This window comes from Carassius auratus, chromosome 28, assembly GCF_003368295.1.
Source record: "Carassius auratus strain Wakin chromosome 28, ASM336829v1, whole genome shotgun sequence".
NCBI lineage: Eukaryota > Metazoa > Chordata > Actinopteri > Cypriniformes > Cyprinidae > Carassius > Carassius auratus.
This window is the reverse complement of record NC_039270.1, coordinates 22411274-22427407: the sequence shown is the minus strand read 5'-3', so window position 1 is coordinate 22427407 and position 16134 is coordinate 22411274. Positions and strand designations below refer to the sequence as shown.

The window sequence follows — 16134 nt, the reverse complement described above, 5'->3', positions numbered from 1 at the left end:
TCCCCGTACCTTACCTCAAAGTTGCTTTCCTCTTTTATATCACCTCACTCACTGTTGCCAAGTCCAAGTACTTTAACACTGTTGCTGTGGGTGGTTTTTAATGTTCGCGCCTTGAATCAACACTAATAACTTGATTTTTATCCTGTAGAATGCAAATTTAATTAGGGCACCCCCCTCGAAAATGTGATTGGGCTCATTTTGGGCAAGTTTTGAGTAGCAATTGTTTCTTAAAACCATGGCATCCCTGCATCACCTACACACACAAGTCCAGTGAGCGAGAACAAAGTCAATAGTTGTGGAACTCTGCTGTCAAGGCTATTTTATACACTTAAACATTAGATGAAGTGATTATTTTCTGTTTAATACGGATGATGCCAATGTATTTTCCGTTGAGTCTGCTATGTTAGCAATAATGAAGTTACCTGCTTGACGGATAGTAATGTTTACAAAGGACACGAACGCATTCCCGGTGCGACCAATGTCTATGACCAATGACCATGTCTAATTTGACACCTTCTCCCTGCTACGCTAATAGTAGTAAGGCTTTCGTCTGTGTATACATATACTTACAAGTTCAATTTTAGCTGTATTATTTGTGTCCACTTCAAAAATTGCTCTTGAGAAATTTTATGTTTATGGTCCCCCACTACTGTAAGACGAAATTTACACCCCTGCCATGCCTCACACTAATAGTCTTACATCATGTTACTCTGCCTCCCGTTGCTTCATGCCACCTCATGTAACATCAGACTGCTTCTCATCACCTCACATTCCTTCAAAAAGACTTGTATCAAGCCACACTGATTGACATTTCTTTAAACTTACTCTTATTAGTTTCACAATGTTTTAATGCATGGTAATAATAGAGGGTTACGCTTCATTTCAAGGTGTCCTTTTTACGTTGTAATTATACATTAAAGAAACAATTTCTTCATGATACATTAAATCGATCAAAAGTGATTTCTATTTCAAACAAATGCTCTTTTTAGCTTTTTATTAATCAAAGAATCCCCCCAAAAAAGTCTTATTCTGAAAAGAACCCTCTATCACATTTAAAAATATATAAACAAATGCAGACATAAATAGGAAAACACATGTAACAAGGGTTGAAATTAACAATTCCAGACCTGGGAGAACAGAACGGGCTAGGACTAAATAGGCCAGATAACGAGGGGCAGACAAGTGAGGAGGATAACTAATAAGAAACAGGTGACTTCTAATAAAGAGAACAGGAACCAAACCAAAAAGGACAAACAGGAACATAACGGAACCATCCACGTGACATTTACACATTACATGTATAATAATAATAATAATAATAATAATAATAAATTAAGCATGATATGCAATTGACCCTAAACCAAATCCTAAGCCTAACCTTAGTAAGTACATGTAGTTAATTAATATTACTCAGTATTAAAAAAAACTTACTGGCTTCAAACTTATTAATTTTGATACGTTTTGTAAAGATACATTTTGTAATATACTTTGACATTTGAAGGTTTAAATGAAATATGTTTTCAATTAGTTTAGTTGGGCTAAAGGTTAGAAATAGTTTGGCCATGGTTTTTTGTGCATCACCTCTGTCTTTCAGAGCAAGTGCACTACAGCAAGGCCAACTGTTGTTCAATTAACATTTAGAAATATGAATTCTACCTGAAGCTGAGCTACAATTGCATTATTTAGATCAGTTTTCCAGCAAAAAAACAGTGAGGTAAGATTCCAATCTTACTAAAGCATTTGCATGACATTTTATTACAGGGCAAATTATTATTTTAGTCTGACTGACACGAAACTCTTAAAGTGCATGTGGCTCACATTGCATCAGACTGTTTCAAAGTTACTCCACCTGACATCACTTAAAATTGCTTTGTATCACCTCACATTGCTTCAGACCACCTCACACTATCCCACCTCACGTTGCTTCAGACCGACGCGTATCACTTCTCACCACCTCACATTGCCTCAAACTGCCTCACATCACCACACGCTGCCTGACTTTTCCTCCAGAATAATGGTACAGGAAAGCATGGCCAGCCTGCTCTCTTGCATCAGCGTCAACACTGTCCCAGATACCTGTCAGTGGAAACAATAAGACCATGGTGATGTGCTGTCCGTATAGCAGCTGGTCTCAGTGCTGTTCTAGTCAGCAGCAATGAGGACAAGGCTCCAGCAGAGGTACGGTGTCATAACCCTTCTCCAACCCTCAGAAGTCACCTAGAGATCCTCTCCCACCAACGCCACAGACCTCCTGAAACGTAAACCAATGCCAGATCTTTAAATATTCTATTGCTTTCTTAGCTTCTCTCCTCCTCCTCACATTTCTCACCCTATAGTTCTCATATACTTTAAAACAAAAGTACAATATTTGCACTTGAGTCTTGTGGAAAGTTAAAACAACACATCTGAAATGTATATAGCGCAACAACCAGATTGTCTGCATACACTTTTGTAATGCATGTTTATATAGATGTTCTCTGGGGATTTCAAATTCAGCTATCGACACCACACAAAGCAGAACCATGGCAAAGTGTGTCTTGTTCTGCGCCTACGCAGTACATATATTATGAAAAGCCTCTCGTGTGTTGGTATATCTCGCAATATCACATGAAATCATGGCACATATGTTCCCACACACACCTATCTGACATGAAACTTCTTACACTTCCATGTAGCAAACCACCCACTCAGGCCCTGTTAGGATATACTCAAAGAAAACAAGAAACTTAATATACTTATAACACTGCCAATAATATGTACTTACCTGTATTTAAAAATAGGCTCTCTTTGTGTACACAGATGTCATTTAGATATAGAGCAATATCATCGTAACTAATTAGGTAATAGTCTTGGAGAGACACCAATTATTAATTGGCACTCCTAACAAGAGCACTTTCCAAGTTTAGACCAGGTGCCAATCTGTCTGTTGCTCTGACGACTGTACGAAACGCTTTGTGTGCAATCAGTCAATATCTCATGATGTAAAGGTTTTGAGTCGCAAAATAAACAAGTGATTTCTATCCCACTGAGATTGTTTTAATTCTTCATTTATTTTAGCTGGTCTCGGTCTCACACATACAGACTGCTCTCTCATTGGGATGCACCTCCTTGCTTTAGTCCCAGCCCTAATTAAAGCTTCCTTTGGGCCTCACTATGTGGAGCACCAAACCAGATCACATCTCTGGTGGGCTGAGGAAGAAAGTGAGAGAGAGAAAGAGGAACAAGTGAGATAAGGTGGAGGGGCATCCAGATGTAGGCATGATCAGACTGCAAATGTTGCCTGCTAGTCTTAGCCCTTAATACGACTGTTTTGTGATTGCATGTTTTCACTAAAATTGTCTTTTCTCTTGTTTCATTAATATTTTGCAGTGTGGGATTCTGTAGTGATCTAAAAACAATAGCAGATGATCTCATCTTACTCTCAGGGCAGTGAATCACGATTAGCAAACATTTTTATTCAATATTAGAAAAATAAGCTTTTGTGCAATTAATTGAATGACAGTTAGAAATTATGAAACACGGTGGGTGTGAAAGACAAAGAGATTGAAAGAAAGTATAATGAGGGGAAGTGATGGGAGAAAAAGAGGGAATTGTATCTGTGTCAAAGAAGGGTTTAACAACCTTGGCCTTCATAGTGGAGATAGCTTGGTTACTAGGACTTGCTGCAAACTTTTTTACAACCTAGATTTCATATTTGAGGCCACTCTAGACTGTTGTTTGAAGGAAGTCATAAGTTTTTTTCCAGATGACATATAATCCTAGGACACAAATTCGTGTAACTGTCACTTGAGTGTTTACTGATGGTGCTCAAGGCTAGAACATAAGAATAAAAGCTACTGTAAGACAATACTGAACAGCAATGTTCCATTGCGTTCAGAGGAGGGTGATGTCTGGCACAATGCAAAAGCATTTTAATCCTCCATTTCTACACATATTTTCCTCTCTGACACACAGCGGGCCTGGAATGCTGTTCATGAAATGGGAAAACTCGCATGGCTGGTTGATTAATGATGTTTGTCATATCACGATCCCCTCTTGCTGTCTATATGGAGGCCTGACTGATAGGTGGCAGGGTGAGATAAATGAGCCCTATTCTTGAAAGCCAGCACACGGCTCATTTACTACTGTCCTAATGATTAAGACAATTAAATCCAAGGGTAGGGCACTGTTTGTTCTTACAGCTAATGAATGATTTTGTTGGGAAACGGTCCAAATGGAAATGGGTTTCCCTGGTTTTATACAGGGAGTTTACAGCAGCAACTAAGCACATATACACAAATTCATGCATTTGTGCCAGCTTGTACAAGTGCTTGTGGTATCTCATAATTAGCTGGGATGAAAATACGGACCAGTTTAAATGTTTGAACTAAGGCATGCATAGATAAGATTTGAGATTCTCAAAAAGTTGTTGAAGTGGTTTTCATTATTGTGCAGAATCGATTAGGGGATGTTATTGTGTCATGTTGTATGACTCATATGTTAGGAATGGCTACATATTCTGTTTTAAAGTGATAAATATCCAAATTAATTTTTTTTTTTTTTTTAATGAAGCTATATTTGACAAATAGTTTGTAGATTTTGACTAAAAAATGTGTCATGATGTATCATTTATTTTAGATTTTATATAAAATCAAATAAAAATATGTGTGTATATTTGTTTTTATTTTTGTATTTGAGATTATATTTTGTCATATTTGTTCAATTAAGCTCATATGTTCTTTCTCTGTTTTATTTGACAGATTCAACAGAGAGGACTCCAGCAGTTGTCTTTCAAGTCAAAATCAGCGTGCAAAATATATCAGACACGGACTCAGCTATACTGGATATGAGCAAAAATGGCTCTGCAAGAAACTATGACAAGTCAACAGTTTTGACAGCCCAAAAGAAAATCAATTTTTTGCATATGTGAAAAATCTGTATTCTCAATAGTGGACTCCAACTCCAAGAATCCAAACTTGTTTGCCTTTATTTTAAAATAACTCTTCCTCACCACTCCCATCATGAAGAGTTTATTGACTGCCCTCACTCCTTCCTTTACCACCCTCCTCTTCCTTCCCTTTTTCATGCTCTTATGCCCTCCAGCATTGGTCAGAGGTGACTGCTGGCTCATCGAGGGGGATAAAGGCTATGTGTGGTTGGCCATCTGCAGCCAGAATCAGCCACCATATGAGACAATCCCACAGCACATCAACAACACAGTACATGACTTGCGACTTAATGAAAACAAGATCAAAGCGATTTTTTTCACCTCCTTGAGTCGCTTCACGAATCTCACCGACCTCAACCTCACCAAGAATGAGATCTCATACATCGAAGATGGTGCTTTTGCAAGCCAAGCAAATCTACAGGTGTTGCAACTTGGATATAACAAGCTAACCAACCTGACTGAAGGTATGTTGCGAGGTCTGGGACGTATGCAATTTCTTTTCTTTCAGCACAATCTCATAGAAGTCATTGCCACCAATGCATTCTGGGAGTGCCCCAGCCTCAGCAACCTAGACTTGTCATCGAACAAGCTTGCCCGGTTAGACCCATCTACTTTCACTGTGTTAGGCAAGACTCATGGGATGTGAGCTAGCGGGAAACCCTTTCCATTGTGGCTGTGAGCTCTACAGCTTCCTCACCTGGTTAGAAGCCTTCAACAATGTTACACACACCTATGATCGACTTCAGTGCGAGACCCCACGGGAGCTGTTTGGCTATCCATTGCTAAGTCCTGTGGCTGGGCATGGAAGGAGTGCTCGCTATATCCTTTCCTCTGTTTGCCGGGATGGGGTGCTAATTCCAGGGATGACATCTCTGCCACCTGATCCTGATTATTCTGGCATGGGTCCTGGCATGTTTGACCACATTGGACCATCCCATCAGCCTACAACTTCCTCCTCATCTGACAATGCATTTAGTCCAAGCATCAAACTGCAGCATGTGTCTCTCTCCTCTGCATCCCTTCTGATCCAGATTCCAAGGCCATACAGCAAGATGTACATCCTGGTGCAGTATAATCAGAGCTTTGTGTCAGATGTGATGAAATTGACAAATAAAAAGGAAATGATCACCCTTAATAAGCTCAAACCAAACACCAACTACACCTTCTGTGTGGCTTCTATACGCAACTCACAGCGCTACAACCACACTTGTTTGTCCTTTTCTACCAGAGCTCCAAATCCAGATGACTTGATGCCTCCACCCTCCACGACCACCCACTACATCATGACAATTGTTGGCTGTCTCTTTGGAATGCTGATTGTTCTCGGGTTTGTCTACTACTGCTTGCGAAGACGACGCCGACACGAGGAGAAAGAGAAATCCATTTGTGTGAAGAAGACCATTCTGGAAATGAGATACGGACCAGAGGTGGCTGCAGCAGTTGCAAATGACCCTTCAGCTGTCCAGAAACTTCATGAGCAAAGCCACCATCAGCATCACCATGGCAAACTACCCATGTCCTCCTCATCTAGCTCTGCCATGCATGGCCATGTTTCTGCCAACACTAGTTCCTCACGATTGTCCTCCATCCCTCAAGTAGAGAAGATGGCAACTGCCTTCTCAGAGGCCATGGCCACTAAGGGCAACTATATGGATATTAGGACCTCTATAGGAGTAGACGAAAGGGGGAGAGATGGAGCTGTGGTACATGGTATTCGGGAGGAAGACCTCAGGGGGGATGATGGAAGCGACCTGGGTGATGATTCAGATGATGATGGCCGTGGATCAGCTTCTGAGATTTCAACAATTGCGATGGAGGTTGACAAGGTCAACCAGATAATTAACAACTGCATTGATGCCCTAAAGCTGGACTCTGTTGGAACTTCTACTGTTTCCACCACAGCAAGTGGTCCCACCTCACCCCCACCTACCTCTACCTCCTCCCTGACCAGAGGACTGATTCCCATTTCTACCAGTGTCAGTGATACTTGCCAAGTCCTTCCTTCCCCAAAAATTCCTCCTCCACCCCCTCTTCCCTTCACAGCTCCACTGTCCGAGAGACCTGGGATCACAGGGGGCGGCTTTGTGTCACCGCCATACCGTCCGCCTCCCCCAGCTTCTGCAGTGAGGCCTATTCAAAGACAGATGAGTGCCGATGCAGCTGTCATCGTCTCTTCTTCCAAGAGGCACTGCCGCCCTTCCAGTGGGAAAGGTCGTGTTTACAGCCTAGATGTTCCAGAACCCCACAGCCCAGATCCCTGCCAGTATCCAGACAAGGGCAGCCCACTGGGGTGCAGTGAGCCAATGGAGAGGCTCCCTTTAGTAGGTAGTGGTGGAGGTGGTGGCTGTAGCATTGATGGTGGTACTGTAGATGGGATGGGCCTTCAGCAACACCTGGAGGTGCACCCAGACTACCACTGTGCAGAGCATCGTCATTCAGTCCCTGCCCTTTACTATGAGGGTTTCCATGACTCCCCAGCCCAAAGGGTCTCTTTTCTCAAGCCTCTGTCACGCACCAAGAGAGACGCTGCTTCCTACTCTCAGCTCTCTCCCCGTCACCACAATTACTCTGGCTACTCCTCGAGTCCAGAGTACTCCTCCGAGAACACATTGCGCATTTGGGAGCGCTTCCGTCCCCATAGAAAGGGTCCACGCGAGGAGTCCTGTTATGTAACAGCCGGAAATGCCTTGCGCAAAAAGGTCCAGTTTGCCAAGGGGGAGGACTTGCATGACATCCTTGACTACTGGAAGGGTGTGTCGGCACAGCAAAAGCTGTAATCTATGCGACTGCGTGGAAGCACAAGGTCTCCTTCACTGCCTGATAAACCGAAAGAGCGACTATAGTGAGAAGTCAGGTTATGGATGCAGTGTACGAAACAGAGCCAAGTTTGTCAGGATTTGAAAGACAAGACATTTTAATCTGTTTTTGTACAGTGAGCCAGAAAGAGAGTAAAAAAGCCTGAGGATACACTACATACATACGATAACATTTAGAGATGTAATTTGGAGCATTGTCCATTGTCCTACTCAGTGAAAAAGGTCAGATGGGCTTATCATTTGTCAACAATTGAAATAATTGTATTTTACTCAGTATTCATCTGTGTATTCATCGTTCATATCAATGGTGAGACCTATGTAACCTGAGTCCTTCGTACAGCCTGAGACAGAATCTCTGTTTATACTCCCACTCGAATCACAGGCCATCACATTCATTTGTTAGGCGGGAATGTGTATGAGTGTGTGTTTTAGGAGGATAAAATGATGTGCTGATTTTCTACAAACCTGTCAAAAGCAGTTTCTCCCTTCCATATTGCAGAGACTATGCACAGAGCAACCACATTTACATTTCAATAGCACTCCTCGTGTGAAAAATAAAGGAATGGAGGGAAGGGAAAGATAAAAAATGAAACAGAAGAATCTCCCTGGGGAGCTTTGGAATAGTCAGCCGTGTTTGGCAGCTGCTTGCTGTGCTGAGCAGGATGACATAAATAGTGCAAGGGGTGCTAGAGAAAATACTGTAGATTTACTAGGGTCTGTGGAAAATGCGTAGATCTGTGTTGGAGTTTAAACAGACATAGCTCTGTGCATCTCTCATCACTGATGCATTATTAATAGCATTTCCTTATCAGAGGTTACCTTGTCACCTGTATCACAGCATGAGCACAAAGTGGCTGTTGGCAGCAGAAATGTATGTATTCTGTTCCTCTGCCCTAAGGTCAGTTTATTTAGTCAACTAATTGGCTTTTGGAAGCCTGTTGCTGACAGCTGAGACATTCAACAGGCAAAGTGACCTTGACCCTTTTAAACTGATGCTTTATATGACATGTTTCTCCAGGCTTTTGTTTGTTTGTTTATTTATTTAGTGGGGTGGGGGTATTATCCGTGATGCTGCCATTGAAATTATGACAGAAGGAGCAAGAATTAAATTATATAAAAAATTACAAATAATGTATTTTTAATGAGTAGATATTTTATGCTCTTTTTATCACCTACCGACCTTGGGATTCAAGCGCTTCCTACTTGATCTCGAATATAGATCTCATTGGACTTTTCATCTCATAATACATTATTAATGGTATGATTTACTGTAACAAATGACAAATATTATTAAATCCAGCACCTCTGTCAGACATTATTTTATTAATGTCCAGTTATATAAGACTAACTAATTAGCAATTAACCAAGGCTATATCCTTTAGTGTGCAAAGGTAAGCAGCCAAGACCTCCAATTTGATTAAAATAGATCACTCTTTCTTCTTCTCCCAGAAACCACATTCAGTCTACAGTTCCACTGCCCAGTAAACCAAACAAATTAGATTAGTGACACTGTGGGAAAATATACATCAGTTTCCAATGCACTCTCATACTGTAAGTATGAAGTGACAGGTGAGATATCCAATGGGCACATGAAATAAAATGAATGGCATTTACTCGGTGAAGTATAATTATACTCCCACCCCTAAATACATGGCTTAAGGGGATAGTTTTAAAATTCTGGATTCAGTCTTGTGTTGTTCCAAAACTGTATGACTTACTTTCTTCTTCAGAACACAAGAGGTGACATTTTGTACTGACTGTTTTCCATACATACACAATAAACTGAGCTTTCAGTGGACTGAGCTTTCAAACTTCAAAAAGGACACAAAAGTCTGTTTCTCAAAGCTGTTGTGTGTCCTCAGAAGACTTGGAATGTAGCATACGAGCCACATAAACCACTTTCATGACACTTTCATGCTTTTGCATCCTTTTTGGAGCTTAAAAGCTGCGTCATGATTCATTATAATTGCATGGAGAAGAGCATGGGAAACTTTTCAGACTTCACAATTCATATGGGTTTTTCTGAGAACTTATTAACATAACTTTTCTCACAGGCACTTGACATCACTACTGGTGAAACATGTCTGAGATGACCCAATTGAAAATCATGAGATAAATTAGATAGAAACAGTTCATATGGGGTTTAGCATTAGCCAGCAAACCCCTTTATTTTACCCCATTTTTTCAGCATCAGGTGTTTATGTGCCTTCAGTAAAAAGGTCCATTATTTGTTGCAGTACCACATAAAGAGCTGTTCATGATTTGTATGCTGTGTGGTCATTTTCTGTAAATCCCTTTATTTAATAAGGGGTTCACTGTACATGCATTATATACCATCTTTCTTACCATTTCTCTCGATTAAGGTTTCTCATTGTAAATATGTGATAGATAGCCTACCTGCCAACATTTGACATACAGTACACTCAGGCACAATAAATCTTTTTCTCTCTTTTTTCCGGGGGCTTTAAAAAATCAGTCCAAGGTGTACAACAACAGGTTGTTTATAGGATGCTTAATGGTTTACACAAGGAGGAGCAGCAGCAGCTATAACATATGTGGATTATGAGGGGACTATTTGTGTACTTGAATACATTACAGAGAGATAAATTGGACCATAACTGGACAAGCCGTTTTTCGGGCAATAGAAATGGACCCATGAAAGACTGCTACCGGAGGCTTACTGTGACATTTTCCTTACTTTACAAACTTGATTTTAAAACCGCTTGGACTGGTCTGAAGGAACTAACCATGAAAGCTCAATCATAAATGACTTTGCTTTTATAACAGTAAAATCTGATGCCCAGCTTTGTTTTTAGATCTGGTTTTTATTGTGCATCCCCTCATTGACAAAGAAGAAAAGAACTTTGCACTCTTGTACAAATGCTTGTCAAACATTTTTGCTGTGAATTCAAAGTTGAGTAACAAAAGAGGGAAGTAATAATACTATTGGCATGGCATCTGAAAGATTTTCTGTTATCTATTATTTGTTTAACAAAATGTGTACTTGCTGCTTTTTCTTTTCATACTTTGCTTGGGAGTAAGACTGTGGTTTTCTCTTTTCTCTTTTCTCAAGGCCAATCTCCTTGAATATTCCCTCAGTATTTTCCCTTTCATTCAGGACAAACAGGTGATTCGGTTATTTCAAGTTGAGGTCTCCCTCCACCAAATCACAATTTTATATCTAACCATTATTCTTATGCTATTTCATGATATGATTATTTATTTCTTTTACTTGGCCTTTAACTTTTGACTTGACAACTCATGCACAAATTCCCAACATGTTTGTTTACTACCCTACTACAGAGCTAACAGTCATTTTATGAGTGGCAGTGCCACTCTCTTAACGCTGAACTGATCACAGTGGATGGTTGAGGTTAGAGCTTCACCTCTTGGAATACAGCTTTTTTTTCAGATTTCAATAATGCATGTGTCTGTCTCTTCTTCTCAATCCTGTACTAAATTATTATATTCCTGCTCCATGCCAGTCTCACTGTCAACATTATGATTTTGCTAACAGTTCAGAAGTTCCTGAAGGACCTATTTTGGCCAGGGGTGTCAACTGTTGATGCCAGCTCTAGTTGAACAAACTATTTGGACTGTATACGGTTGACATAGGATATTTGACAGTGTTGCATAATTCACGTTTGGTCATAGACCCATATTTGTAATAGCCTCTTTATACTAGAGAAGGGCCTCTCGCTTTAGTTGTGTTAAGTTGGTTGTACTAAGAGTAGAAAATAATTTGACATGAATCATTGTCAGCATTCAGCAATATTACACAGAGCGTAAAGTGGATTACTCTTCCACAGCAGTTTTTACTTTTCTAAGCTCTTTAGCCTCCTCTTAGTGTTAGACACTATGGAAGGAGATTGGCTTGGAGAGAGCAAAAGAGATAATAGTTTAATGCTTTGAAACAAGATTTTCATTCTAGCCTCCTTTCTTTTTAATGGCTTTGGAATCAGAAGGAAGTGATAAAAAAGTGAAACTTTTGTAGGTACAGTAACTAGTTCTGTCAAATCATAAAATCCCTATTATTCATTACTTCTTTTGAAACTAAGAGTCCAGAGTCTTCACCAGAGTTCTCAATTTGTAATGAACACATTTAAAATCATTAACTTCTTTATACAAGAACAGAATCCTTAATAATTACTCAGGACCAAACGTTGTTTTGTCAGACTTTTTATTGCCCCTTAAATCCAGTACAAAGGACTACATGCAGTCACCGTGTTCTGATTTGTCTTTGAAGGTCCCCCTCATTGGCTTTGCCTGTCTTTGTTCATGCTCAAAAGAAGCCTAGAGAAAATCACTCCAAGAGTCTCTGGAGTCAGGATAATTGTGCCTCTTATATCAAGCTTTTAAGTCGTTTTCTCCCTCTTTGCGCAGAAGAGCACCACATTGCCACGTTTTCCCTCTGATATTTTCCGCTTGTTTGTTCTCTTCTCTGAAATGTTCTCTGAACTGTGGTTTGACGGCGGGGTGGAAAACATGGCAGGATTGCCAGAGACAGGCTACAGGATTGGATAACCGCAATTGTTTAGAACTAGAGGAGACAATAAATGGGCCCGTTTCTGTGCTTCTCCAACATGCAGCCCATGGGCTTTGATAACCTCATTAAGGCATAAATCTTTGTACTAAACTGTGATGGAGAGACAAAAGTGAACTGAGTGAAGAAACAAGTGCAGGAGAGAGGGGTTAACTCTGAACGAACTCATCAAAGTGAGTCAGAGAATGTCGGTATGATGATGAAACACATTAAACACTCAGGATCAGGAGGAGACAGTAAATCAGGGCTAGAGATGATGCAGCAAGGGTGTAGGAGTACTTTGAGAGGAGAGAGAGAAACAGAGTACGCAAGCTGCTTCAACCTGATAATGACTGGAGCTTGAATGAATAAACAACATGCCCAATCTGTAATAATATAAAGGAGGGGAAATGCTACTTTAGATGATCAGAGAATTTCAATTGCTTTTGATCACAGATCCAAATGTTTGTGGTTCATTGGTACGGTTCAAAGGAATAGTTCACCCCCAAAATGAAAATAGTCACCCTCTGGGTGGGTTTTGGTTATTTTATTTATATATATATTATATATATATTTATTTTATTTTATTTTATTTATTTTTTTTGTTACATCATCACAGGTCAATATGAAAACGCAATAAGATTATTTTAAAATATCACTTTTTTGTTATTCCATAGAAGAAAATAAATTATTTGCATTTTGGAATGTAAATAACGTCAGAATTATCATTTTTGAATGGACTATTAACAGCTTTGCTCTCTCCACTTAGAAATCGTGGGAAATGTTTCAAATACTCGTGGGAATATCAGAGGAGCTAACTAGGATTTTCCCAGCGATTCACACCAGGAGATCACGCCAGTTAATCCTGAGTTCTGTTTAATCCATCCCCACCACTCACTTCTCAATTAACTTCAGACTCCATCAGCTTGCTGTCTTTGTAATCTTTCACTCATTCCCTCTGTAGTCTCACTCTCCGTCCACAGGCCAACATATCAAGACATCACTGGAGCATCACTCCCATATTCAGACACTGCCGTCACTGCCGTCTGAAGATGAGAGTGATGCTCCAGTAACATGTTTTGAAGAAGAACAGAGGACATTTAATGAAACAATTAAGACTAAGACTTTATTATTTCTTGCAACAGCAAGTGTCCATAAGCAGGGCTTACAGAGAAAAAGAGCATGGCATTTGTCTAGTTATGTGAAAGGGACCTTCCATTACTAGAATCTGACAACATTTTTAATATACTCTGTCGTTTATCTGATTTTTAACAGTCAATTTCAACACTCAAATGACTCTTGCTGAACGTGAGGATAAAAGGTGACCCAAGGGGCTTTTGCGTTTCATCTTGTTTTGTTTTAATCCTCCAGTATAATAGTCTCCTCACATGATGTTGGCAGGCGGTTGGCGGGTCTGTCTATGTGCTCTTGAGCATCTCTGAGCCTTCACCTGTCCCAAAATATGGCTCAGGAACTTTTATGACAATTATTAGCTTGCATCTTCTTTTCTCCTCGTTTGATTTATCAGCCCTCCTTTCAAAAATATGATTTCCTGTTCCAAAAAACAGGAGGTAAATAGTAGACAAATAGCTATATTTGTGAATTTCAAACTTTGTAAAAAAAAAAACTCAAAGTTGTTTTTTGTCACTAAATTTCTAGTTGTAATTGTTATTATTATGTTTTGGGGTGGGAGGTTTCGGGTGATCTACATGTTGTATAGCTTCTGAATGGGTCAATACAGTGATCCACGTTATACAGATCTGATTCAATCTGAGGCCATGGAAAGTGGCGGAAAAAGAAACAAAGTGTTATGTTTGCATGATTTCCTGTATTTTTCAAAGAGATGAATTATATTGTGTATATTGAGTGGACATATGTTGCAAACAAAGCAAAAATTAGGCACTGAAATATTGTAAGAACTTGCCATAATTTTGAGGGATGATACTGAGGTGTATTTATACCTTACTGATGCTGAACTACTTCCATTGCTGTCACCGAAATACTTATTACCGTTTAAAACCAAGAAAAAAGCGACCTGAACCAATGCCATGGGAAAGCTTCGTATTCTGCCACAAAAAAAAGAAAAAAGAAAAGAAAAAAGGATTTATTGGACAGTCTTGTTTAGTGCCAAAATAAGACGTTTATCACTTATGGTAATTTCTGTGCAATGAGCTGGGTCAATGAATCCTCTGCAGAACTCCAGATCAATAAGTGCGAGTATACAGCACATCTACTACATTAACCTTGCAGGTGTCCCGCAGCAGCTGGAGAAAAACATTCTCCCATGCACGGATGCTCATTGGATCAATGATAAGGTAAACATCTGCAAATGAATGTTTCAGCGGTTCTGAGAAGCCAGTGGGTGGAATAGTCCATGGGCAGTGAAAGAGGGGTACTTGAAGAGGGGCCGGTCTGTTTGGGAGGCTGGAGTCTCTGGAGGCTGTAGAGGATGTCGTTCTCTATTTGGCCTGACTGAATTGAATAGGCCTGCATTGATTATTTAAGGCTGAGAGGCCACAACGGCATGTCTTGAGCCAAACCACAACAACAAACTAATCATGTCTGAACTCTTGCCAGTGGCCCTTCACTTCATTCTCCTCTTAGAGCACTATGCATATATCAATAATAGACTATATATAACTTTTTTATTGGTTGAGAGTAAGATTCAGAAAAAGGCAGAAATGTGGGAAAAATAAACATTTGATTGCTTTTTTTTTTTAAGTGGAAAGCAAAGCTTTTCCATGGCAGCATACAAAACATCTCCAACTGTGAGTGAGCTTGATAATACTTTAATATTGGACTTGATAAGTATCTGAACCTTCAGCTCCAGGATTTGACAGAATTGTAAATGAATTGCAGTGATTTTAAAGAGCCTCATCCACAGTCAGATCAGCTGTGTTTGATTTGCCTCTCTTTCTATCTAAAGAATGGATCTCAAGAAGGACACAATTTCTTTGATGTGAAAGGGGGGAAAAGCCTCTGAAATGGTTTAGTTACATTTATTTTGCTGGTAATTATATCCTACATCTTCACCACAAATTCTGTACAAAAGATCTATTTCTATATTTGCAATAAATTTGTAGTAAAAAAAAAAAAAAAAGCTTCAGATGCATTAACTGGTTTATTCACACAAAATATTGCCACATATTTTTGACCAGGGTTTTGAGTGTTGCTATATTGAAAGATGCTAAGTGACTCTTTTGCATGGTTTTAAATCTTTCCTTGAATCGCAGATAAAAAAAAGAGAAATGTAATGCATACAGAACATCTTGCAGAGCCAACCTTTTTCTTTTTGGCGTAAATGTTGTTTCATTTTGCAGCTTATTCTGGCCAAAGCTGCCCACATGAAAAGGAGAGACTATCTGACCAACACGCACAATATCTAACTATATTCAATTTTATATGTGATGTTTTAAGTTGAATCTAAATTCAATGTGTCTACAATCATATACTGTACTACTGGTAGCTCATTCAAATAATGGCAGAGCAACCTTCAAAGCGCAAACAGCACTAAAGACATTGTTGGAAAACATGTTAACTTTGCCCTCAACATTTGCTTATAGGTTATACAGGTTATAATGCTCCTCTTCATCATTTTATTCTCATTTGCTGAATAACTGCAGAAACGTCTTGCTCATAATGTGACTTTGTGTTTTAGAGGACCAAAGAAATCATCGGCACCCTGACTTACTCTAAATGTGTAAAAATTGAGAAATCCCTAGCCATTTTCTATCAGATGGTTTATGAATTTATGAGATGTTTTTTTACCATCATGTCCAGTAATAGTATGAACCGTAAATCATGATGCTGTGTGGGTGAAAATTGAGATGTTTCTCTGCATGTTCTCTCATCACAGGAAACATCTCGTA

The 16134-nt window shown here is 39.6% G+C and overlaps 1 pseudogene; it reads left to right on the top strand.

Moving 5' to 3' along the window:
* The window catches only part of LOC113047184 (protein phosphatase 1 regulatory subunit 29-like), a 91804-nt pseudogene extending 76439 nt beyond the window's left edge, over window positions 1–15365 (top strand).
* Window positions 15366–16134: the final 769 nt, after the last annotated feature.